Source organism: Mus musculus, chromosome 13 (assembly GCF_000001635.26).
Source record: "Mus musculus strain C57BL/6J chromosome 13, GRCm38.p6 C57BL/6J".
In the NCBI taxonomy this organism is placed as follows: domain Eukaryota; kingdom Metazoa; phylum Chordata; class Mammalia; order Rodentia; family Muridae; genus Mus; species Mus musculus.
Window position 1 is genome coordinate 50,330,531 of NC_000079.6, and position 25,895 is coordinate 50,356,425.

At 41.2% G+C, this 25,895-nt stretch overlaps 2 pseudogenes; both read right to left on the reverse strand.

Moving 5' to 3' along the window:
- Gm46385 overlaps window positions 1–11,686 on the reverse strand; it is a 39,613-nt pseudogene extending 27,927 nt beyond the window's left edge.
- Gm8739 (predicted gene 8739) lies at window positions 13,081–13,631 on the reverse strand (annotated as a pseudogene).

Here is a 25,895-nt window from a genome sequence, read left to right on the forward strand (position 1 = left end):
GGGGAGGTAATAGTGTGGATTCAGTGCCTACAGTAATGTTTAAATTAATTTCTAGTATTCTAGGAGCCAAATACTTAGTTTTGATCTTAAGAGACTTGTCCATGTCTCCAAGCCAACAATTAGAATCCAGGCATAGCTCTATTCCTAGTCACGGCATCCTCCATGTCCCAGGGCCTGACTCTACAGGCATTATTCACCTACTGTGTGATACATTTTGTCAATAATTTTGTTCCTCTATGCTGTGGGCATTGAGCTATTTTCTGTTAAGCAGTCCCAGGCTCAGAATTATTGCCACTGATATTTTGCAGATCTTTATTTGGGTTGTCTGACTTCCCCAGGTTTGTGTTACACATTTGCCATCTGCTCAGGGATGGAAAGGAAGCTCAAGGCTTGGCAGTAAAGGTTACCATGGAAGCAGAGCCATCAGGAAACTACATTAGGGCTGCACAGGGATGAGTGTCAGTGCCTCAGGGATACTGCAATGCAAACAGCAGAGGTGGAAGCAGTGGTGGGTGCTGTAACTCACCAGCACATCCAGGTCTCTGCCCACACAAAGGCTTTCCACATGAAGTGAGTGCTGCTTTGATCTTTTGTGGTGACTAGTTAAAAGAGGTGGTGCCAGTTTTTACTATTATTTTCAAACTCAATGAGAGAAGAAATATACATATGTTCTACCAGGAACATCTACCATATTTTTTAAAAATGACATTCATTTTTAGATGGACAGTTTCATCTTTCCCCTATAAATTCTTTAAATACCACGGAGCAAAAAAGTATTCTGGAGTGGCATGTGGCATTTGTGAACATACAACTTTAGTCACTGAGTGACTGACTCAAGCAAAATTAAACATGCTGGCAGTGACTCGAGTCATGTGTGTCAAGGACATTACAATGCATGCTTCGTTTTTGTTTAGTATTTACATTTAAATATCATCTGTTTGAAAACTGTTTATGTAACTTTAGCACTGTTGGGAGACGATAAAATGTAGCATTGACCTTAACTTCCTCTTTGAGAAAAGTAATCATATTGCTGTAATCATATTCTCATTTTGAGGGAAGTCATCACGTTTTTTCAGTATAAATTATTGGTTCCTAGACAGAGAAACAGTTTTGCTTTGTTTTTTCAGTTCTGGAGCATGAACACAGAGTTTTTAGCATGACAGGCCAAACACTCAACACCTGAGGTATGTGTCTAGCTCTAAAAGTTGTAGATAAAGTTCAAAGTATGTGTTTCACGAACTCTAAAGAGGAGATAGGGTTCCTACTACACATTGCCACACCCTTTCATTATCTCTCCCTTGAGTGTGGTATGGACCAATGATGATTGAAATGAATCTCAACAAACAAGCAACTAAGTTGACAAATGAACAGACTTTAAGAAAGCACTGGCTGCTGATGTCCTCAATGTCCAGACAGCTTTCTTGAGCTCAGTGCAGGATATAAGACTCCCTTTTCTTAGCTGGGCTTCTTCTCTGCCTCATCTGGGGAGCCTGACCCATATATCCTCTACTTAGGAACTGTCACATGGCCTTGGTGAGGTTACAGGTTCAGCTTCTTTTCTCCCGATAAGAACCTGTTCATAAAATCCTAGAATTCCTCTCCTTTCAAAGTAGGCATTCTTTGGTACCAGCTCTAGTCAGTAATACGTACCCATCTAGGAAATCGCTATCCTCTTTCCAAAGATTATTTAGTCCTTGATTTACACCAAATAAAGTTGAGCTACCTCTGTGAAGCTAATCCTGAAAGTCTGTCATGTATCCAGGGCCATCCAAATCCTGTTCTTTGACTCTGTCCATTCATGTGGCAGTAGCCTCCAGGGAGAATGGAGAGCCACAGAATGTAGTATATAAGAGAAATCTATAAGAAATCTATTCATACCTACAATGATAGAAAAATATTTAAATTCCTATTCCTCAGGTACTGACAGAGAATGGAATAGTTAAGAAAACTGGACTCCAGAAGAAAGGAAGTAAACTTTATCAGATTAGGTGTCAATAGAATGTCTTCCCAGGAGATTTACCATCTACCCTTCTTTCTAAGGTGCCAGTGACAAACTAAGGCAGGATCCACTCTGAGAGGCAAGGAGCACTTAGGCATTATTTACAGAGCATAGGTTAGGGGTTACCCACAGAGGTGCAAGTGTTCCTCCATGCAAAATTGCATCAGAAATGTTATTACCCAGTGAGGTTGATGTCTTCTCTAAGCCTACATTGATGAAGGCCCCCTCCCCTAGTCTTTCCTGGCGTGTATACTCTAGCTCCTCTGCCAGGCCAAGTGCTATTAGGGCAGAGTTGCACACATGACTTGGTTGTGCTGAGGACTCTGTTTCTAGTTTGCAGATGGTCCTCTTGTTCACCTGCCTGATAGAAGGAAACAAAGAGAAAGGTCTCACACACACACACACAGAGAGAGAGAGAGAGAGAGAGAGAGAGAGAGAGAGAGAGAGAGAGGGAGAAGGAGAGGGAGAGGGAGGGAGAGGGAGAGGGAGGGAGAGGGAGAGAGAGAGGGAGGGAGAGAGAGAGAGAGGGAGAGAGAGAGAGAGAGACATCACACACACATTCACTGCACATAGATGATTGAGCACATAGAAGTTCTTCTCTGGTCTATGTATAAGCATATTACTGTATTAGGAGGTTCCATGCTAGTCACCTAATTGTGTCTCAAGGCTCATATCACAGGAGGGAATGGAGTATCAGTGTGAAGTGGAGTAGAGCAGGGATAGACCATGTCATTCCTAACAGCAGAATCTATAAGAAAATGAACAGAGTAAAGCTCTGAGAAGTGAGCAAAGTAGCCGGTTAGCTGTTCAATATGCAGCAAGAAAATGTTTTTTTTCCATATAACAAAAAGAATCTTACATTATTTGACCATGGTGTGCGAGCACAGCTGGTCTTATTTTCCCAAACATTGTTTGTTTTGTTTTATTTGTAAGTTTTCCATACAATATATTTTGTTCATATTCTTTCCCTTCCTTCAACTTTTCCCAAAATTCTTCCTTGCTACTCACCCAAATTCATATTTTTATTTTAAGGAAAACAAAAGAAGTAAAGACACAAAGATCATACTGATTCAGTGGACATAATTTTAAAACATGACTAGCATTTAGAAAAATATATAATATAAGCAGGGAAGCCTTGATGGTAAAATTTACAAAATCATGAAATGATATATTTAATAGTTCTAAACTTACAGTAGTAGCATCACCTTCACAGTTTAAAATAATCTATTATAATAGTACTGGTTATTGTAATCAATACATATTCTAACTTAATGAAAATGAGAATTCAGTATAGAATTTTAAGATTCAATATAATCACTATAAAATTTAAGGTTTTTTTCTCCTTGGAATTGGACAGCTATACAATATGTAGGGGAAAAATGAAATTATTTTGAGAAATGACCTATTTAACGTCCTCCCAAACAATATCAGGACCTATGGACTGGAGAGGTGGCTCAGTAATTAATAGCACTGGCTGCCTTGGAGAGGACCAGGGTTCAGTTTCAAGCACTCACATGGTGGCACACAACCATGGGTAACTCAACTTTCAGGGGAAAAGTTCTTGGTATAGAATAATTTCCTGCCAAGATATACAGCTAATAAAGGACTCACACCCAGAATGTGTTCCTATGAATCAATGAAGAGAAAGGTTGTTAAGAGTAGGAGAATGGCACACCTGTATGCATTAAAATGGAAATGTGACCAGGCACCAAACATCATAAAAGTCCCTAACCCCATCGGCTAACACTAAAGTGACTAAAGCAAGTGAAATTGGGAAAAGAAGATTCAAAGGGTCACAAAATAAACCCACCCACATGCCAGAGGGAACCTGTGTACACCTGAGCTGGAGCCCTAGAAGCACACAAGCTAATAATAGCACCATGCAGGGAGGAAGCAGGCTCCAGGGAAGTCACAGCAATTAAACGGGGAAATGTGGACAACTGTCAACTTTGAAAAGAACAGAGAAATCTGGGTATATTAAAATAATGTGAAAGTATTTAATATAAATGATTCATATGTGCCTCTACTGAGCAAGGATGCATCATGCTATGCTATAATATAAAATGGAAGCTGTCGGACAGAGAGGAGACAGTTTGATTGAGTCAGACTGCTGAGTTGAGCAGAACAAGCTCAGTGTATCAAGAGTCTACTTAATGTGAGGAGGAGATTCCTAAACCAAGGTGGCATCCCTTGCAGTAGGCAGGAGTGATGATAGAGAGGCACATGGGCGTTGAGGGGCTGACAGCATCCTTCATTTTACCTTGTTTGTGCACTTGTTTATAGTAGTGAATTGACATTACATATATATTTTGCTATATTTTCTTTTATTTATTCATTTTTTAAATTTTTATTTTTATTGGATATTTTCTTTATTTACATTTAAAATGTTTTCCCCTTTCCAGGTCTCCCCTTCAGAAATTTCCTATCCCATTCCGCTTTTCCTGCCTCTATGAGGATGCTCCCCTACCCACCTACCCACTCCCGTCTTTCCCTTCCCGGCATTTACCTACACTGGGGTATCAAACACACTCAGGCCAAGGGCGTCTCCTTACACTGATGTCCAACAAGGCTATCCTCTGCCACATATGTGGCCAGAGCCATGGTTCACTCCATGTGTATTCTTTGGTTGGTGGTACAGACCCCTGGAATTCCAGGGTGTATTTTGCTAGTTGACATTATTGCTCCCTCCATGGGGCTGCAAATCCCCTCAGCTCCTTCAGTCCCTTCTCCATCTCTGCCATCCAGGACCCAGTGTTCAGTCCAAGGGTTGGCTGTGAGCATCTCCCTTTGTATTTGTCAGGCTCTGGCACAGCCTTCTCAGGAGACAGCTATATCAGGGTCCTGTAAGCAAGCACTTCCTGGCATCCACAATAGTGTATTGGTTTGGTGGCTGTATATGGGATGGATCTCCAGCTAGGGCAGTCTCTGAGTGGTCATCTATTCAGGCTCTGCTCAACACTTTGAATCCATATTTCTTAATGTGAATATTTGTTCACCCTTCTAAGAAGCACTGAAGCATCCACATTATGCCCTCCCATCTTCTCGGTCTATATTTTCTTTTATCCTACACTAAAAACAAATATATGAAGAAAATGCAAAGAGGAAGTTGAGATGAGATCTGGTGAAGCAGTGGGGGATGGAAAATGGATTGTTTCCTTTGGGGCTAGAAGAGGGATGTGGAATTGAAAGATAATTATGGAAGGAAAGAAGGGAGGTTGAACTTGGGCAGACGATGGATGCAGATACGGTCTGTGGTCTCATCAGAGTCAGAAAGAATATACATTGAGAATGTAGGTCTCCAAATATCCACAAAGAAACCGTCCACCAGAAAACAATATATAAGCTGACAGACATTGTCTACACCAGAGTGGCACAGGTGCAGCATCCTTTGAGCTGCATGTCCACATGTCAGCAAGGTGATGGCACGGGCAGGATGGATCCAGGTCTCCAGTGAGGGCACTGAGTGGACTCAATGGGATGTCTCTGGTTCTTTGCAGGCCTTGCTGTGTTACTGGGCAGGCCTGTGTGACATGGCCCTCAGTACCACCCATGGTAAAACACTGCAGGATCAACTCTGGACCCTGCTCTCATCAGAGAGGAAGGCAGACCATGGGCAGTCACTGCCCTATCACCAAGTCTTAGGTTTGTGTTCATAGGGGCTCAGGATGCATCAAGTTGTGTAGGGCCTCCTGGGATAGGCCTCTGTGCCTGTCCTACTCATGCAGGTAGAGATTTTCTTATCTTGGAACTGGGGATGAAAATTCATGATTGTTGTCTCTGCACATCATTCTGTACAGTAACAAATACATCAAGGTGTGACAGCAAAGGGAAGACATTGGGCCACAGATCTGAATGGAATCTTTACATGGTTGGCTCATCCTGAAAAACTATAGCCTTTTGTCGTATCTGTAAGGACAGCAAGATTAATACTAACTGCACAGCAATGGGACTGTGTGAGGATGACACCTCTAAGTGACCATGCCTTCCCATGGGCCCTGTCTCTCCATAAACTGCACTGAGGCAGAAGCAATGCTGTCCTTCCCCTGCTCCATCACTGTAGGACAGAAAACACTGTGCTGAAAGACAGGAGCAGGAACCAGGAAGCAACTCTGGTCTGGGAAGGAGCCATGAGCAGGCAAGGAAGAACTCCAGAAAGAAAAAGCATTTCGTTGCAGGGACAACATCAAGTTTATTACCAGGAGGCATGGGGAAAACAATGGCTGGGAAGATGGGACATCTTCTGGAAGATCCTGGTGTGGGAAGGCATGGATGGCCTGGGCCCCCTGCTCATTGACTTACTCTGGTAAGGTCTACCTGGGTTCAGAGGCTCGCTTAGCAGCAACTGAAGGCCAAGAGCAGTCAGTTCCCCTGTGCTTTTCTTGATGGTTCTCTTTGGGACTCAGAAACCAGCCACAGCCCATTCCATTTCTTGTACTTTGATTTGGGTCAAAGGCTTTATGGTCAACACCTGGATGCTGTTCCTCTCTAATTTCTCTGTATCTGAATGAATGCTTTTGCACCTTGGGGCTTCTGGGTGGACAGTGACCCATTACAATCTTTGCTCTACATACTTCACAGGCTCTCTGGTCTGCAAGACCTGGCTCGTGTCTGTCTCCAATTCTGCTGTACCTACATGGAAGGTCAGTCTCCTTGGGCATGCAGAACTGGTCCAAGCCCATCTCCCTCTTTACTTGGTTCTGATGTTGATCATAAGCTCTCAGGTCTTCAGTCCCTGACTGCAGTTTGTCTCCAATTCCTCTGTATGTGAAAGGACAGTTATGCATCTCAGGGATTGCAGCATGGCCACAGCTCCTTCTGCTTTGTACTCTGCTATGATCTGTGTCATACAGACCCTCAGAAAGATAGGATGCGCCACCTAGCTGGGATGTCAGTGATTCCACTTTACACATTTGTACCTTTGGTTGTTCTCCTTCGGTGTTTTACAGGATCTGGACAAGAATATTCATGAGCGATTGTATTTCTGCTACCATATTGTAGATGACCTTGCATCTTGTTACAACCTCCTGCATTTGGACAGTAGATGCTGGGGGGTGATCATTCTGTAAAGAATCCCCTGAACTGTTGTATTTTCTGCTGAAGATTTTATATTGAAATGGATTCTTTCTGATGTTCTTCCAGGAGCATTTAGAAGTAGTCTCTCCTTTTCCTGGTATCCAGGTTGTATCATTGAGCTGGATGGAGCTTGGGATGGAAGGCCTTACTCTCCCAAGGCTTTCTCCATGATGTTTGCCTGTAGATCTTATAATACTCTACCTCTCTTCATGGTGATGAAGCCACTTGGGATCCAACAGTTTGATTTTATCCTGCAGGACACTGATCTCTTTAGTTTCCACCCCTTCATTTGTCTTTATCAGGACATCACCTAAACCCTGGAATGCTTGGGTGTTTTGACATGTATTCTGGCATTGGGGCCATGAGTGCTGTGAAGGCAAGCTGACCTTGGCACAATGTACTGTACTGGGTCTATCTGGTTCATGTTTCACAAGCCAGGCTTCTGGCTGCTCCTTTGATATTAAGTCAACCTTACGGTATGCTTGTGGTTTTAGACCTGAGTCCTGTGAGTACTGTGTGGTAGGTGTTTGGAGATGGCCTGGATTTTTGTTGGCCTCTAAAGATCCAAAGTTCCTGGGATCCATACTGATGGCTTGGTCATTGTGAATATCACTGGATCCCAGACTCACTCTCAATGCAGGAGGCGGCTCTTCTTTTTTCTCCACTATATTGCTTTGTTTGGCTGTTGAAGGTGGGATACTTTCTTCAGGGTCAAACACTATCACCCTCCAGCAGGGTTGTCCTGTGTCCACATGCATAAACCTCTTCCATGGTGGAAGCTTGGGCATTTTGGGGCTGGTATTTGGTTGCAGCTTGCCTTTTCCTGTGCATTTGGATAGTTCTGCTCTGTGGGGGTTTTGCCTGGAAGCAAAAAGCAGGTTGCTGAACATTCAGGTATCCCTGAAATGGATCTGGTTGTGCTTTTGAGGGCCCATCGCTGGCAGCAGGTGCAGGTGTTCTTTGGGTCTCCTGAACCTCTGCAGCTGAGAATGTAAACTCAGCACTCTCAAGCCTGGCATCTGAAATACTTTCCACCCTTGTCCCTCCTGGATCCTGGTGATGTAAAAATTCCAGGACCATGGCAGCCTTAGAATAGTATTCAGCCTTGGAGCCACAGATGGGTGAGGAGGCAAACGCAACCTGGGGAACTTTTGAGGCTGGAACCCCAGCTGGGGTCAGATCCCTTGCCTCAAGGTTCTCCTGATATGGTCTCCTGCGTTTCTCTGGGAGCTTTGTGCTGTTTGATTCCAGCTTCCTTTCAGTGTTTGAGTCAAGGAAGGAATCTTCCTCCTAGGGTTCATGTAGGACAGTGTGTCTTTCCTCAGTGCAGGGTTCCTGGATTTTAGCCCCTTCCCAGGGTTGTTGCTTGAAGTGGAAGGCACATCTTGGTCTCCTAGACCAATACCCTTCTTGATGGTGTTATGTATATCACAAGTTGCTATGTCCTTCTTTACAGGTACACCCAAGGGAACAGACTCCATCATTTTACTACATTTGTAGGGTTTGGAGTTGACGATGGAGGGCTTGGCAGCTTGGAAAAGTTGAGACCTGCTTTTACAATAATGATCACTGTTTGCTGGGAAATGTCCCTGAAACTGGGTCAGTTTCCTGGATGGGTGGAGTGTGACAGGAGTTCCTTGTGGTTCTCCCATATTAGGTGCCTTGTCTTCATTCTGTGGCTCCTCGTTGTTATGGATGATCTGACAATTCTCAGGAAGATTGGATGCTGACCTGAATCTGTAGTGTGCTGGGTGCCCTTCGACAAGTTATGAGTGGGCTTACAAATGGCTTCTTGGTGTTTTTGGATATCAGACACTGTGGTGTTTTTCCAATATAGTTCTTGTGGCAAGGACTGATTTTCAGTTATTAGTGGTGTCTGTGTCCCTCTTTCAATGGTAGGACATGCTATTCTACAGGTCCTTCTCTTGAAACAAGGAGACATTTGGTTTGATGTAGAGCTTGGGACCATTTCCATTTCTTGGAACCATGCCACACCTTCCAAGCTTGGTGTCACAAGTTTCAGAGGCAATGGCAGGTCCTGGGAAAGCTGTGGTTGTCCTTGCCCCTGGGCTAGAGCTTAGGCAGGGCCATAGGCATCACAAAATCTCATGGTTTTCCCTTCTGACAAGGTAGAGCTTCTGAGGATATGGGCAGTAGCTAAAAGTGACTCAGGGTACAGAGAGGAATTGCCCCAGAATATGTGACTAAACTCCTTTCGTATAAGATGCTCCAAGACCTTCAGGTAAGACAACTGCTGAAAGAGAGGAAGGTGATCCATATTCTGAAGAGGGTTCCACACGGGTTCTGGTGAGGAGTCCAGGAGATGTTGATTAGTGGAACTGCAAAAGATAGAAAACAAAGCATCAGCCCCAAGCAGAGGATCAAGAGGCAAGTCAGTTTGAGTAAATATGGCACCTGTAGCCATACAGCCACTCATTGCCTCCGTATCACATGTTCCTTATTCTCCCATCCAACAGGGCTGTCTTCCCATCCTACCCTGCATAGCATCTTCACTATGAGGAGCCCCAGACCCTGAGCTCATAATCTGGATTGAAATTTTCCATAAGACAAAAGATTTCTTACGTTCTCATAGGTTGTGATGGAGTCTCTGTCTCTTCCACATTTTTTTCTTCCATCTCTACAACCTGGAGATAGTTAAGTAAGAACAGGACAAGGAATGAGAACACAGAGGAGTGAGGCATCTCTCTTATGAACACCTCTGCGAGGACTCTAATGCTCAACTATCATAGTGCAAGGAACATTGAAAGTGAGAAAGTGGAATAAAGGGATCTCATGTCTCCGTTACACTTTCCTGCTCCTCCCTCAACTTGTGTAATTCCACTTACAACATATAATGCCCCCAGGATCAATTATCTGAAAGAGAAATACAGATGGAAGTATTGAAGCTACCTGCTGTCAGGTGGACCATGGAGTTCCCTATACAGGGGCACAGCATCAGTCCAGTGCCTTGAACAATACTCACATGTGTAGCTCCCATCCTAGCCCAACCACAGCTTCTTTCTGTCACAAAACTTGGGTGTTCCTTGATTTTACTTTCCTTCCCAGAAGTCCCTCTTCCTTCCTGCCTATCATGTCCTTGGACGCTTGGCTCTCTCATCATGAACCTGGTCACTAAAGGGCAGGCCAGATGGAATATCTCTCCACAGGAAAGCAGAAGCCTAGTTTTTCCAGTAGAAGTTTTCTTCCTGGTCTTTCTCAGCCCCCTCCTCACGTCCTGCCATTTAGAAACAACACAAATGAGCTGGGGTCTGTTATTCCTTTCTCTGGTATACAAGCTGCCTGCTCTCTTTGGTCCTTGAATACATGAAATCTGCATTTCCCAGTGAACTCTCTCACCCATCCTTGCCTCATTCACACTACTCACCTCCTTATTGCCTGTTGGAAAAGCAGCAACAGTGGCTATGTATGCTACACATACCAGAGATGTCCTCAGTCAGTGTTCCTCAGACAGGATCCTACCAAAGGATGAGCTCTGCAGCTGCCTTTGGGATGTCAGGTGATACCTGGTCCCTAAGAGCAGAGGAGACTCAAGCCCTGATCTTAGGCCATTGGTCTCATCACCTGCTTGTTGTCAGCTCATCACAGAAAAATCAAGTGTCTCAGCAGAGGACAGATGATCTCCTCTGAGCTTCTCCTGTGTCCCCACCAACTCAGATATACAGTCTGTCCATGGAGTCTCAATGGTCCTTAGTGGTCTCCGTGTACAGATGCTCTGGGAGCTCCAGGCAGACACCTCAGAGCCACTCTCACCTCTGCCCTGCCTGTCTGCCATTTCAGACTCTTTCTGGAGATTTCCCCTCACCAGTCTGTAGCTAGAATTTAGCTACTTTGTAGGTTCGTCTTTCTTCCATCCTTCTGCACCATTTTTCTTCCACCCATTCCATCCCTAAACACTAGATAGGAAAAAAAAAATGGATTGAGGGGAAATTGGGAGACATTATTCTTAGGCTATTTTCTGCTGATTAGGTGGGTTTTGTTACTTAGGGCAAATTTAATCTTTATTGTCGAGATATCCAGAATATCTTCTTGTTTCTTCTGTGCTCTAGACTAGTTAAGAAGCCACAACACCAGCAATGGATAGCACCCAACAACAACCAACAGCCTAATGTGCCTCTCAAGGACATAGCATTTATATATCCTCTGAAAAGTTCCTAGAATTCCAAAAATCATAAGAACAATGAAATTTGCTGCTGTTGACAAATTCATGCTACTGCTTAAACATGAGATCACTCACAGTCAGTTGCTGTGAGCATTCTGATGAAGCCCCATATACCACACCTCAGTTTAGAAAAGTATATATATATATAATTATACACACACACACACACACACACACACACACACACACACACCAGAATTTGTCACTACACCTGTATTTCTATGAAATGTGGGAGTAGCATTCATGAACAACAGAATGTTGCTCCATTGTGTGTGAACCAAGAGCCTCCTCACCTCTGAGATGTCACTTTCACTTTCTGGTGGTGGTGACACTGGGCAGTCCTTCAGGAAGGGCAGTAGTAGGAAAAAGAGCCCAGCTCCACACACATAGGTAATGCCCATGTCCATTGCTATGTCCATGCAGCTGGGACTCATCGATGAGTCACTAATGCTATTCATCAGAGCGAGAAAATTCTCCATCTTCTGAACAGCAGAGCAGCTCTCAGGCTACTGAGTCCTAGGATGCAGGTTGATGTGTGTCATGAAATCTCAGGCCACATCACGCAGCTGTGACCTCCTCATCACAAAGGGCTCCTGACAGGAGAGAGGATGCCACAGCCCTTCCCCAGCCTCCAGCCTATCCTCCCATCCTGTGTCCTTTCCCTGCTCCCTCCTTCCAAATCCTGTTGCTGTATCAGGTACAAATAGACCGTTGTCCATCCTTTGTTCTTTCTTTCTGAGCATCAATATTTTTCTGTGTAGGCATATATTTTACCCAACTTACTTTTATAAGAGTTTACTCTCCCCTCTGACCCACAACCCACCAGAACTTGTGGAGAAGGAATGTTATTGGGACATGAGTGAAGTAGGCCAACTTGGAAACGGTTCTTTTCAAAAATCCCAATCTTCTTTCTTACTGGTCCAGTCCCCTAGCAAATAGCAAACATGAATTAGCAGCTCCAGTCCAGTCTACTCCAGACACCACACATGAGTCAGTCAGCAAGGGCAGTTCATTCGAGAAGAAACTGTGAGGTTCACCAGTAGGGCCATTTCCAAAGAAATCGCAAGAAGCCTCTGGAATCTCATCAGAAGTTCCCTGGTGAGTCTTTGAAGAAGACACCATAGGCTAAGCTCAGCAATAAAATGTAGGGTGAACCAATACAAGCTTGTCAACAGCAATGATTAGCAAGGCAGAGCAAGGTGAGCCAAAGCTGGAGCTCCCCCTGTCTGTGGGGTCACACTAATGTTCCTTCTAAACACCATGCATCCCTTCACACGTATACAACATCCTCACCTGTGTCTGCTTCACCCAAACATCCTTTCAGGTGTCTACTTTAGCAAAACAGGCTTTCACTGGTCAGCCTCAGCAAAACATCATTATAACTTACCTGAGTCTCCAAAGAAACCAGAAGCTTACGATTTACCTTTCTCTCCTGCAAGATAATTGGCTTGAGTTCATCGGGTTCTTAGTTTTTGACAAGATGTGCTTGTCTGTGGAACTCAACTTTTACCTAGTGATTGTTTCTCTCAGGTTGTCGTTTCCTGTAGATCCATGTCTGTCTATGATCACACCTCATCTCAAGTCAGACACAAAACTTAATTTGTCTCCTATTTATTTAGCATTGTCATAATTTAGTATAATCTGAAACAATACACCTTTTTGTCTTCAGGTATAGAATGGTAAGGAAAATGAAATCCCTTTCTTTTCTTTTTCTATTTTTTGAACAAGGCATTTTTATTAGATATTTTCTACATTTACATTTCAAATGGTATCCCCCAAGCCGTTAGGAAATAGTAGACTTTTTGAAAAGCAGATGCCTTTTCTACTACAACTCCATGTCCTGGGCCTCATCTTCTGAGAAGTCAGACATAGAACTCTCCAATGATGGTTTTTTTGTTGCCAGTGTCCTCTTCCTGTTCCTCCTCCTTTGCTTACTTCTGGACGTACTCTTTAATTTTCTGCTTGTACTCTTCTGGTAGGTGGAGGTACATGGCTGCAGAGTCACCATTGAGAGGATCTATGGAGTTAGGATAGGCCAGCAAGTGGGGCAGGAAGGACTCAAATATATTGGTAAGATCACAGAGACCTGTCCAAGTTTGATTAATTACATCTAGACACATAGTTCCTGACGCTTCATCGATGTCGGGATGGATATTTTTATTCATGAATCAATCCTATAGATGGAGTCTTGAAAGGGCATTTATCAGGAAGGTCCCCTCTCACTTTCCACACCCCGCCTTCATATAGTGTTCCTTGTGGTCCATAAACCTTGACAACAAACTCATTGAGTCCTCCTAGGATTGTAACCTCATGTTTGCTTTCAATGAGCTTGACTAAGTCCATGTCCATCCACCTCTTGCCTGGATTGGGGGATGACATGGTGTTGCCACAGCCGCCTGAGACCTCTCTGGGTCCTAGGCCAAGGTGGCAACACCCACGTGGTTCCATGGGGTCCGCTCAGCCGCCGCCCCCACACGGGGGAACACAGGGCACTGCCCCGCCAAGTAGGGGTGTGGACCATGGTGCATTCTCTGGCTGCACTCTGACTGAGGCTCCGCTGTGGCCGGGGCTGCCACTGCTCTGTGCTGTGCACTGCTCCCACCTGCCCTAGCTAGCTTGTTCACCTGCCCACCCTTTCGCTCACACTCTTGCTAGCTCCCAGCTTCTTCCTCCACAAGACCACCACTGGATATTTTCCTAATTACAAATACGGGTGAACTAAAAACCTTGAGCCTGTGATTGAACTGCAAACTGCAGTCAATGGAACACTGGCAGTTTAACTATAATTTTAAAGTTTCTTTGGCAATATTAGATAATAACCATAACTTAGGAAACCAAAGCCCAATTTTAAACAGTCCATACTCTTTAAAATCAATACCAAAAGCACTACTTTCCCATAGCAAAGGATTTTTTTTGCTTCCAGTTCTTATACATGAATGCATGACAAAATATCTCATTAAAAAATAATGTTTTAAATCCTATCCTTTATAAGTTCAGTTTCTCGGATACGAATTACACAAAATATTATCCCAATTTTGAAGTAACTTTAGAGACCTGCTTTCCTGGGTTGGCTCATGCTATGTGTGGTTGATTAAAATGACTCCAACCATGAGTTACGAGTTCTAAACTAACTTTCTTTTTACCAATGTTACAATTTTTTATCACACCCAATAACTTACAAGCCAATATTCTATAACCAAGACATGCAGAACATTTTATACCTATAAAACTAGTCAGTAACAAAAATGAAGTAGCTACACACATCTTTTATATTTAGACCAAACAAAATTTTTATTTTTCTAGCAATAATTTCAAGAAAGGAGCACCCTGTTACCTCCTGAGCCTAAAAATCACAATTGTCATGATTTTGGTAGGAAAAAACAGCCATCAACTTACTTGCCATAGAATTTGAGAAGCTGCTGGCCCCTTTAAGACCATCTTTTCGGCTCCTGGCAGTGCTTCTCCTGCTGTGCTTGACTCCTAGCTAAGGGTGCAGGGTAGCTCATCATTTTTTGTTGTGCAAATTGAGACTGCCTTTTAAACAAGTTAAACTAAATCAAGGGATGGATAGCAAGCAAATAAAGATATAACCAGTTTTTCTTTTGAACATTGTTGTGTCCAGCCAGCAGATTACAGCCTGGGTTCTAGCCTGGAAAGGCATTTTGGAAACCTGGAAGAGAAGAAGGGCTGGGCTGCACGAGATAAGGAAGGAACCAAGACAAAGGTCTCTGCTCAAGGTTCAATTTTTACTATTCCGGCACTCCATTATGAAGGAAGGGGGAGGGGCCCGATTCCCGCCAAATAATCTTGGCGTCCAGTAGCAGGGTTACCACGTGTATGGCTCCAAACAGCAAATCGGCAGGTTCCAGCAGTGGGCATGGCAGAACGATTGAGCAGGAAGCTCTACCCCTGAGCAAGCGGGTTTTAGGCTGGGGGAGAGGAGACTACATCTCCTCCCTGTTGTTAATAAAAATAAAAAAAGAAAAGGCTGGCCTGAGGCAAAAAAAAAATTATCTATGCTCAATTGTTCTGCCTGAATTTTTAGGGCTAAAGAAAAAAACCTATCTCTGTGGGATTCCCTAACTTTTCTTATGGTAAACCGTTTTTGGATAAGACTGTCCTTTCTATCCTAGTAAACAACTAACAGAAAAGCCCTAAGCAGAAGGCTCTGACTTTATAATGCTAATTAGTGCTGAATAGGTAACTTCCTAGTTGAATGTTAAGTAGGGTGTTGGAACCCTGGCAAAGTTTGACTGAACAAATTTGAAATGTACTATATTAAGAATAACACTGAGTTGATATTCCTCCACATTTTTGGATGACAGGTGGGAAACAGGGAGAAGGGGGTAACGACTGACTCCGTAGTACAAGGCCAATTGGCTTTTTTAGGGTGGGAGGATGTGAAGGGCTTGTCCTTTTAACAGTACGGTCTCTAACCTTTCTCCTCCCCTATAATTAAGTTTAATAAGGCCACGCTTAACTGAGGTGATTATATGATTTTCTCATCTGTAGATGAGTGGGCTTTTAACCTTGGCTTGGGTGGACATTGACCTGATTTCTCTCATGGAGGTTGACACGACCTACACCTGTGGCTCTTGGTATCTTTTGGGGAGAACACGCAGAGCCTTAGATATTTTTGGTTTTTAGCTGTCAATAGATACCAACCTCCGTCAAATAGGGTATATCGCACAGGGAACTCAGAAATGGTCAGGATGGACCTCCCCCTGTAGTAATTCTCTGTACTAAGCGATATCCATACTGTATTTGTATGATTACGAACTAGTATGCACAGTTCTGAGTACTGTGCAGCTCTTAAAGGAGAATTGTCAACCTCAGATTTAGCAAGGCCTAGGCAAGAATTATGTCATTAGTAACATCATGATTTGTGGCTGAAATAGGAGCTGGAAGTCATCTTCCTTATCTCTGTTATTTTTACATTCTGAGGAACTAAGGGGACCTTGCAATAACAGCAAGGGTGAAAAGCCAGAGGCCAGTTAAGGGACTAAGGCCGTCTATCAAAATAAAAACCAATCTCTTTTAATATTAGAAATATCTGTCTTACTAGCCTTCTTCGTAAACCTAAATCTCAACTCAGACCAAAAGTCACAAAACATGTTGAAATGAAAATAGTAGCTGCCTCTTGTATGTTCTAGGGGGCTGGGATGCATGTCCACTGCAGTCTAGCTGAAGGTGGAGATTGACCTGCTTGAAAGACAAAAATCTTAGACAGTGAAGAGTAACATCACAAAGCTTCTTTTGGGGAAGTTCAGGTACTTTATTTAGTTGCAAATTGTAAAGCTAAGGCTAGTCTTTGGCCTCCTGTCGGGGAGCTGGCTCAGAGAGTAGCAATAAAACAGCTTTTCTGGGAACTTTAGTTTCTAGCTGAATTTTAAGCAATAGAGGAATTTTAGTCCTTAAGGTGATACTTATAATAAGATTTAGAATCTGTTTTTATCTGACGAATTAATCTCTCTGGTAGCCATTGTGATCTATCTTCATCTCGTGAAAAAACACAAAGCGAGCCCCTTCTCCAGATTAGAACCGGATCTGGACCCTTTTATTCGTTAGTCAGTGGGTCCTTCTATTTTACCAATGCATAAGAATTAGAAGTAACTGGATGCCAGCTGCCATCCGCTACAGACTGATCCTTAATATCAGTTTGCAAAAAATTTTGAGCAAATAAAGTAAAGGCAAGATGAGCCTTTGGTGACCTTGGGGGATATAACTGTTTTTGTTTTGTTTTAAAAAACCATTTTTTTAAGGTGTGATGAGTACGTTTAACTATTTTTTTGTTTTATGGGGTTATAAGGAATTTTAGTTTTATGTTTGATATTAAATTTTTTATAGAATGAAATAAAAATTTTACTATAATAGGATGGCCCGTTATTTGTTTTAATAAGTTTAGGCAATTTTATGGTATTAAAGGCTTGTAGGCAATGATTAATTTTGTTTTTAGAAGTCATTTTTGTATGTAGAGAAGGGATCTTGACGGCTTATTGAAGTTAAATGTATTACAGGTCTTAAATAAGGTTATTGAATGTGTAACATATAAACTGTTAGTAAAGATATTAAAAGCCTTATGTATAGACTGAAAGACCTTTAGTACTGTTGTTAATTTGGCTACCTGAGCCGAAAGGCTAGGAGTTTTTATGATAACTTGTTGATTATTAATAAGATATTTAGCTTGTCTTTTAGAGGAGTTATTAGTAAAAATTAATAGAGTATTATATAAAGGCTATAAGGAAGTGATTTTAGGAAATATTACGTTATGTATATTTAAAAATTTTATTAACTTATTTTGGGGGTAGTGGCTGTTTATAGTTTTTTTAAAAGGCTGAACAATGATATCTGGCTTTTTGTTGAAATAAGTTAATGTCTGTCTTTTTTTAGTGATTATTATTTGTGTTATTGTTTTGTGATGTGGCAAGTTATTATATTTAGGAGAAATCTTTGAATGTATCTACATTATAGGAAATTTTTTGTTATAGTATTTTTATAGGTATATGAGTTGTATTAAAAATTAACAGATGTAGGGGCAAGGAGTAATCTATATAAGTGACAAATTGTTTTTTAATAGTTTTTTTTTACTAGTTGTAAGGCCAGTAATCTTTTTGAGGTTAGGGATCTAGGGGAAGTGGGGGATGTGTTTTGATTTAACTTTGTTAGGTAATTTAGACTATAGGAATTTTTAACATTGGACTGATTATTAGACCAGTCTAAGATTGAGTTAGAATGACTGGTTATTCTGAAGAAAAGAGAAAAATTATTATGACTCTATTAAATGACTAATTTTATTAAGTTAGTATATATAGTCTCTGATGAACTATTGTCATAAAGTTAAAAGGCTAGAAGCTAGTTTAAACTGGAAAAATGACAAGTAAGGATGGATTTAAAACATGAATTTAATTTAGTTTTTTAGTCATTTTGATCAGGACACTGAGTTAACTTATTTGTTAGTTCGTCACACGAATTAACTAATATGTTTTTGTAGCGTTTTGTGGAGAGAACTTGTTTTTTTTTTTTTTTAATAAGGTAGTTGTTTTAGGAACAATTTATAAGCTAATAAGTAGATCTTTTAAAGATATTATAAAGTATTTATTAAATTTTTGATATTTAAATCTTAAAATTTAAAAATAAAGTATGATTTAAATAGTGTGTATAGGAATATACTAAATAGTATGTAAGGGTATATAATTTTCTCTTTTTTGTCTTTTAAGAAGTTAAAGTTTTAAAATTTTATAATATTTAACTTATTGAATTAATAACTTGTTGATAAAATATTTTAAATACTTGGCTGCAAAGGGGTAGTGACTAATTGTACTTTTAATTATTTTTTAAGGAGTGGTTGTAACTAGAAAGCTTGTAAATTTATTAAGAGTCACATGTGTATTATTTATTTATTTATTTATTAACTAGAAATATATATAAGTAATTGTAAATTTGAGAATTAATAGTATCTGAGGGACGAACAATTTTAAGTAATTGTGAGCTTAGAGATATGGCATTGACTATTAGTATATAAATTAAGGTTTGATTGTTTAGCATTTTAAAACAACATTTATAGTACACAACTAGATTGTTTGTGTTGAAACAGGGGAAACTGTGTCTTAAAACTCTATTTTACAATAGTTAGTTGGGCCCACGTGGGCCAACGATAGGCTGGGAGGATGAGAAAAATGACTTTACAATAATGGTTTTTTTTTGGTCAAAGAATTGTTTTGGGCATAATTAATATTTAATTATTAATGAATATAATTAATAATAATTATAAAATATATTTTTTATTTTTTGTAAAACCTTTTGTAGTAAACTAAAACCTAAAGTAATAAAAGGATATTGTTTCTGAATTTTTTGGGTGAGAGTAAGGATTTAAGGTAAACTTTTTTTGAAAAACATTAGTTAATAAAATACTTTTTACTTAGGAAATAGTATATACTGAAAGATTAAAACTTTTGGTTTCTTGTATAGAAGTAGAAACAATAAAAAGGTTTTTATATAATGTAAAGTTACATTAGCTATACTTAGAGATAAAATTTTTTAGTGATTATTAGTTTACCAGAAGTAAAATTCTTTGAATTTAAGCACTATTAAATATCGGAATAGATCTGTAACACTGTTAAAAAGAAATTTTTTTTGAACACAGGGAAATACTTTTTTAGGTATTGTTTGTATACTACAAGAAGGCCACAAGTTGCTCTGGGGCTGTCCAGAGCCCTGTATTGACTTAAACGTAAAAAATATATATTTTTTTTAATTAGGTATTTTCCTCGTTTACATTTTCAATGCTATCCCAAAGGTCTCCCATACCCACCCCCCCAATCCCCTACCCACCCACTCCCCCTTTTTGGCCCTGGCGTTCCCCTGTACTGGGGCATATAAAGTTTGCAAGTCTAATGGGCCTCTCTTTGCAGTGATGGCCGACTAGGCCATCTTTTGATACATATGCAGCTAGAGACAAGAGCTCCCAGGTACTGGTTAGTTCATATTGTTGTTCCACCTATAGGGTTGCAGTTCCCTTGGCCCTCTTGTAATAAGGACTAATTTTAGAGGAACAATATAACTGTCTATGTCTCTAATTTTTGATACTCTATTTTAAGATGACTTATAGTTAAAATGTTTTTTACAACTTTAGTGTTGTGAAAAAATTGTCTATACTGTAGTTTTTTGCCAGGCAGTGACTACAGCCAAACTGATTGTTTGAGGGTCTAATCTATTTATAAAGATAAACATAACTAAATAACTTTGTGATAGTTTTGTATGAAGTGAGCTGTATTAGCGCTTTTAAAAGATGATTACTCTTATAATTATCTTAATTAACAATATATGGGTGAGTAGAAAATCTTAAATTTGTAATTAAACTGTAAGCTGTAGTCAATGGAACACTGGCAGTTTTAACCATAATTTTTAAGTTTTTTTGTGTAAGGTTAGGATAATACTTATAATCTGGGGAAAGTAAAACTTAAGTTTAAAACAATTTATTATCTTTAAAATTAATATTAGAATATTACTATCATATTACAAAGTTTGGCTGTCAATTAATACTTATGAATATATATTAAAGCAAGCTTTAATGCTTTAATAAAGAGGTATTGTTTTAAATCTTATCTTAAATTTTACTATTTAGTATAGGAACCACATTAATTATTATCTAAACTAGAAATATCTTTAGAGACCTAGGCTCTTGGCCTATCTTATGTCACATGTCGGAAGGACTCTAAACTTGAGTTATCAAATTTAACACTAACCATCTGTAGCAATGTAACATTTAATAATCTTAACCAACAACTTATGAGCTGAATGTGAAAACAAGTAGAGCACATTATCAATAAAAAGGAACCAAATGAAGCAGTTACATTTAGACCAATCAGAGAATATTAATTTTTGTAGTTATAATCATAGAATAAAAGGCACTTTACCATTTGTCAAACACATTAGTTATAAACTATTTATTAGGTTTTTTACCCCGAAACTAAGAGGCTGGGTACTCATCTTTTTTTTTTTAAAAAAACGAACAGTTTTTTTTAGTAGGGGCCCTTTTGCCATGTGTCTGATTTTTGGCTGAAGCACGTGGCAGCTCTCGGCTTTGTAGATAAAGTTTTTTTTTTTTATACCATCTTTATTATCCAACATAAAACATAGAACATTCATTCATACAGACTGGACACGAACATACATGAATTGAACACGAGAACAGATTGGTGCACCAGACATTAGACAAGACACAGAAGGGGACACAGTACTACTTCTGCTGTAAGGCCCAGAGAGAACAAAGCATGGCACTCCTGAAATTTCTCTCTGCATTTTGGGACATTTTTCTCCCTCATGATGTAATCTGCCTGATTATTAATTTCCTTTTAATAAACCCTTTCTTTTCTCACGCCTAAAAATGTAGCTTCTGCGAGCCACAGCCTACCGCCTGTTATAGTACCTAACTCCTGTTAAGGTTCACTGCTGAACCTAAGTGAACCAGCGCTCGGGTTTAACGCTGTTTCAGCTTAGCCCATACCGACCTTCTCTGGTATGAATTTCCTTTATCTTTTAATTATTTTCTTCTTCTATGGAGCTCCAAACCAGCAGTGCCTCTTCCAAAAATCCTTTGCTGTTTCTCAGTCCCACGTTGTTTCGCCAATATTGTGTCCCAGCAAGCAGATCACAGCCTGGGTTCTAGCCTAGAAAGGCATTTTAGAAACCTGAAAGAGAAGAAGGGCTGGGCTGCACGAGATAAGGAAAAAACCAAGACAAAGGTCTCTGCTCAAGGTTCAATTTTTACTATTCCGGCACTCTGTTATGAAGAAAGCGGGAGGTGCCTGATTCCCGCCAAATAATGTTGGAGTCCAGTAACAGGGTGACCACGTGTAGGGCTCCAAACAGCAAAGCGGCAGGTTCCAGCAGTGTGCATGGCAGAACAATTGAGCAGGAAGCTCCACCCCTAAACAAGCAGGTTTCAGGCTGGGGGAGGGGTAACTACAGAACATGAAACATAGAACAATTATTCCAACAACATAACAAAAACAGACACAAGTGGACAGATTGGTGCACCAAAGACAGATACACAGAGAGGGAATAGAACTTGATGTAACCAGAACTAAGGATGTTTCCAGGAAACAGAGAGGAAGCAGGACATCTGATTTCCTTCTGTCCCTAGGAGATCTCTGAGATAACTTATATCCATTTTTTTGCTAATGCATCCTGCAAAGAGGGCAAGACTTTCTCTGAAACCTATTCTTTCTCTCTCTTTCTCTTGTCATATGTATATTTACCATTCCTACTGAAAGAACCTAGTGAGGAAACCCCACCCAATTTGCGATAAGGCGTGCACCAAAAAAATCACGAAGGACCATCTCTTGATGTAATTACATGAGGATGTTTAATGACAGAGTTCCAGGCTGACATGCATCCCACACAGGAGATAACGGATGTCAGCCCTGTGGCTCGAAAGCTAGGGGTTTTTATGGGGTAAGGGGATTAGGGGTGTATAATTCAGCATAGTGACACACTATTGGCTTATTTAAACATTAACAGAAAGATTACATGTTATCAAAAGGGCATCAGGACTTTGTTCCTGTGGGCTGGAAGCTTATTTTGTTCACATAGCAACCAGTTGATGTATGACTTTACCAGGCTTCAAGGGGCAGTAGACAGAGGGGAGGTTCCGGCCAGGTGGTGTTGACCCAGACAAGATAGCCCTGCTTGTACAATCAAGCCGTTCTTAGGAATGTCTTAACAACAGCCCTGTCTGTTCTGCTTTGTTCTCAGCCCCAGGCTGGGGGCTTATAGACAACTCTTTTACATGAATCACAAGATACAAAATCTTATTTTCTTTCACTACTTCTCGGAACCTTGCACAGCATCAATATACTTGAGCTAATAATTTTTCTAGCACATGTTTTTGTTGTTGTATTTGTTCTCTCTCTCCCCCCTGCTTCTTTTTCCTCTCTCCCTCCCTCCTTCCCCTCCCCCTTCTCCCCTGATGAAACTCTTGGCTGTAGACTCACCTGATGCAGTTCTTGGCTGCAGACAAATGCCTATGCAGAATTCCCTCATCCCAACCCACTGTTACACCTCTAGGTGAATTCAGCACTGGGTCTACAACAACTTAGCTTAGTACATAGACTTTTTGCACCTCCAACAACAGCCTCCAAAGGAAGAAATTTATAGATAGTGCTAGTATCAGTGCTTTATGTTGTTCACTGTAACTTGTTCCATTTTCTGTGGATTCACCAAAGTGAGTGTTCCTCAGTTGACCTCCCCACAACCTTGTTCAACCACACATTGGACACCAGTTATATCTGTCCAGCAGCCACAGAGAACTGAGTACACCTGAAAGGGAGGATGGGAATGTAAAAGGACAGGCAAGTGAGAGAAGAATGAAGCCAAGACAGAGATGTCTGATGAGGGCTCAAAGTTTAATTTTCAGCTTTGTGTTTATATAGGCAAACCCCAAAGACACATCCTTTTGTTTCAGCTGGATTGAGTTGCAAAGCAAGCTCAACAGGTAGTCAACTCCTCAAAGCTCAAAACTCAAAGTTGGAAGTTGCAAATGCAGCAAGGCCAAGGGCAGCCTCCAGCCAGGTTGTAAAACCACTGGAGGTTTGTTTAGCCTATTCAAGGCTGGGGAAGGGCACATTCCCCCTGGGTCTTTTAAATATCAGATCTGTATCTAGCCTCCTAGAGCAAACTCATCACACTCCCAGATTTCCTGGTCTAAAAGTGTGGCAGTGTATTCCAAACCAGCATTCAGTGCTGGCTATGGCAGGTGCACCAGAGATCTGCCTGCCAGGGACCAGGAGGCTCTGCTCTTACTTATACAACAACATACAGGTGGTATTGCTTCCAGGTTCATCTCTCCTGATGCAACCCAGGGTTCTACACAATCTGCAAAGCATTTGAACTCCCCCCCACCCTTTAATTAAACAGAAAGAGGGACAAAACCAGGTCTCCTAGTAATCTTCCTTCTTCAATGTACACACATTTGAGGCCTACTCTCTGCCCTGAGAGTAGGTGGTCTAAGACAGATGGTCTGAAGATCCCACACTCAAAGGCCCTGGCTAAGAGCCAGGCCTGTTAGAGTGTCTCCCCTCAGAATCCATAGACAAAGAGATGCCTAGGAAGGAATTACATATATTTATATTGCTAGGCTCCTACCCCCGAGGGACAAATGTACCAGAAGCAGTTTTGTGTGATCTCGGGCTAATATGCAGGTATCAGAAATACAGGGATATAGTGACTCTTCCTGCTGCTGTTGATAGTGCATATACATTCACTCTACTGTGTGCTCAGGCCTAAGGGTCATGCAAAAAGCTATGCCAGTCTGAAGGGAGCTCCAGATGCATCCAACAGCAGGAATGACGTGTTTATTGTTCTGTAATATCCAAAATGAATTCAAGACCACTCAGTACCTTCCCCCTTTGTAAAGGAATTTCCGAACTGTACTAGCAGGCAAAATGCAGAGCCAGTTAAGAAAGCTGGCTGAGTAAACAAATGTAAAAACATAGTTTTAATAGTCAAAATGACTGAGCCTATAAGCTTCCAAAACAATATTAGCTGTTCTCAAAGAAAGAACCATAACAAGATAGCAGCTCCCAGAAAAATCCCTCTGCCCCACCTCACACTAAAAACCTCAAGGACAGACAAAATGAGAGTCACCCCATCCAAACCAGCCAATGTCTAAAAAGGTTATTAGCTACACTAATTAAAATAAGCCAAACAAACCTGGTGCCTATATCCGGCCCTTATAAAAATGTACAAAGTATGTTCTTTATTTGTTCTGGGTCTCTCTTCCAGCCTGCATGCTAAGAGGGGATTCCCCAACATGTTGGATAGGTAAAATTTTCATGCTTTTTGCAAAGATGACGGTCTCTAGGGTTTTTGTGTGAATGAGGGTCTTTTAACAAACTACAACAGTTCCTGCCTGGTTACTGTCATTGCATCTTAGGATCTTAAATTATGGTGTGTGTGTGTGTGTGTGTGTGTGTGTGTGTGTGTGTGTGTGTGTAGCAGTTTAGCTCCTACCCAGGATTATTCTCAGAGGACAATATGTCTGCCATCTTCAAAACCGCAGTGGAAAGGTTTTCTGACCAGCTTTATCTCATTCAGGTTTTTGTGTTTTATTCTTTTTTAATTTTTTTTGGCTTTAATTTTTTATTTCTTTAAACTTGCACTACCACCTAAAAAGCAGCAGGTGGTGATATGAGACAGAGTGACAATAATCAAGGATGGCAATGAGGGTTAGACTTGGTGCTGACACAAGAAGAGTGTAAGTAAGGCAATGAAAGGATATAAGAAGATTCAGGAGAACCTTTAGTGGTGCTGGGGCACGAGGAGGGTAAGCCAGACACCTGAGAAGTCTTCTGTAAGACAGCTTTACTCCTCTCAAACACTGAGTGCAGCAAAGAGAGAGTCCCCACAACATTGTTTGAGAATGAGGAGTCTGAGACCTCTGTTATGAGATGGGTTCTGGACACCTGGAGGGTGTTTCTCAATGGAGGAACAGTTTGGTTGTCCTGAGGATCATGTGACAGTGTCCTTTACATTCTTTGAACCCAGGTGGAGAGGGAACAACCTCCCAGAGAGGTGAGGGAAAAGAAGTTTCCACTGAGAGGACAGAAGATGAGCATCCACATCAGGCTTCCTAGTGAGGTGGGTCCCTCGACTTGCCTTCTAATCTTGGATGAATCACTTTGGTTGGGTTGTAGGTACTGACCCACCCTTCCCATGGCCTGGCTAATGGATGCCTCAAGGCTGCAGAAGTTTGGATTCTGAACCCTCCAAGAGTTTGTGCAGTATTCCTGATGTGTGTAATGTCATAAGCATGATTGTTCTTTTGCCAGGGACCCTGGCTTGTGCTCCTGAGTTAGCTCTGAGATCACCTACAGTCAAATCCTGCTCTTGACTTGCCTGATCCTCTCAGATTAGTTCTTCCAAACCATCAGTTACTACTTTTGCCTGAGAACTTTGTTGTCAGCCCCACCAAAGATCTTTGAGTTCACAGATTAAAAAATACCATACACTTAGTCTTATTGATTTAGAATTTGCCTACTAGCACAATTTCCTGGCAACAAATCTCCTGCCCTAATCTTACCACTATCAGCCAGATCTCATCAACCTCCTCATGCCCCTGCCTTCAGTGAAGGCTACAGGGCC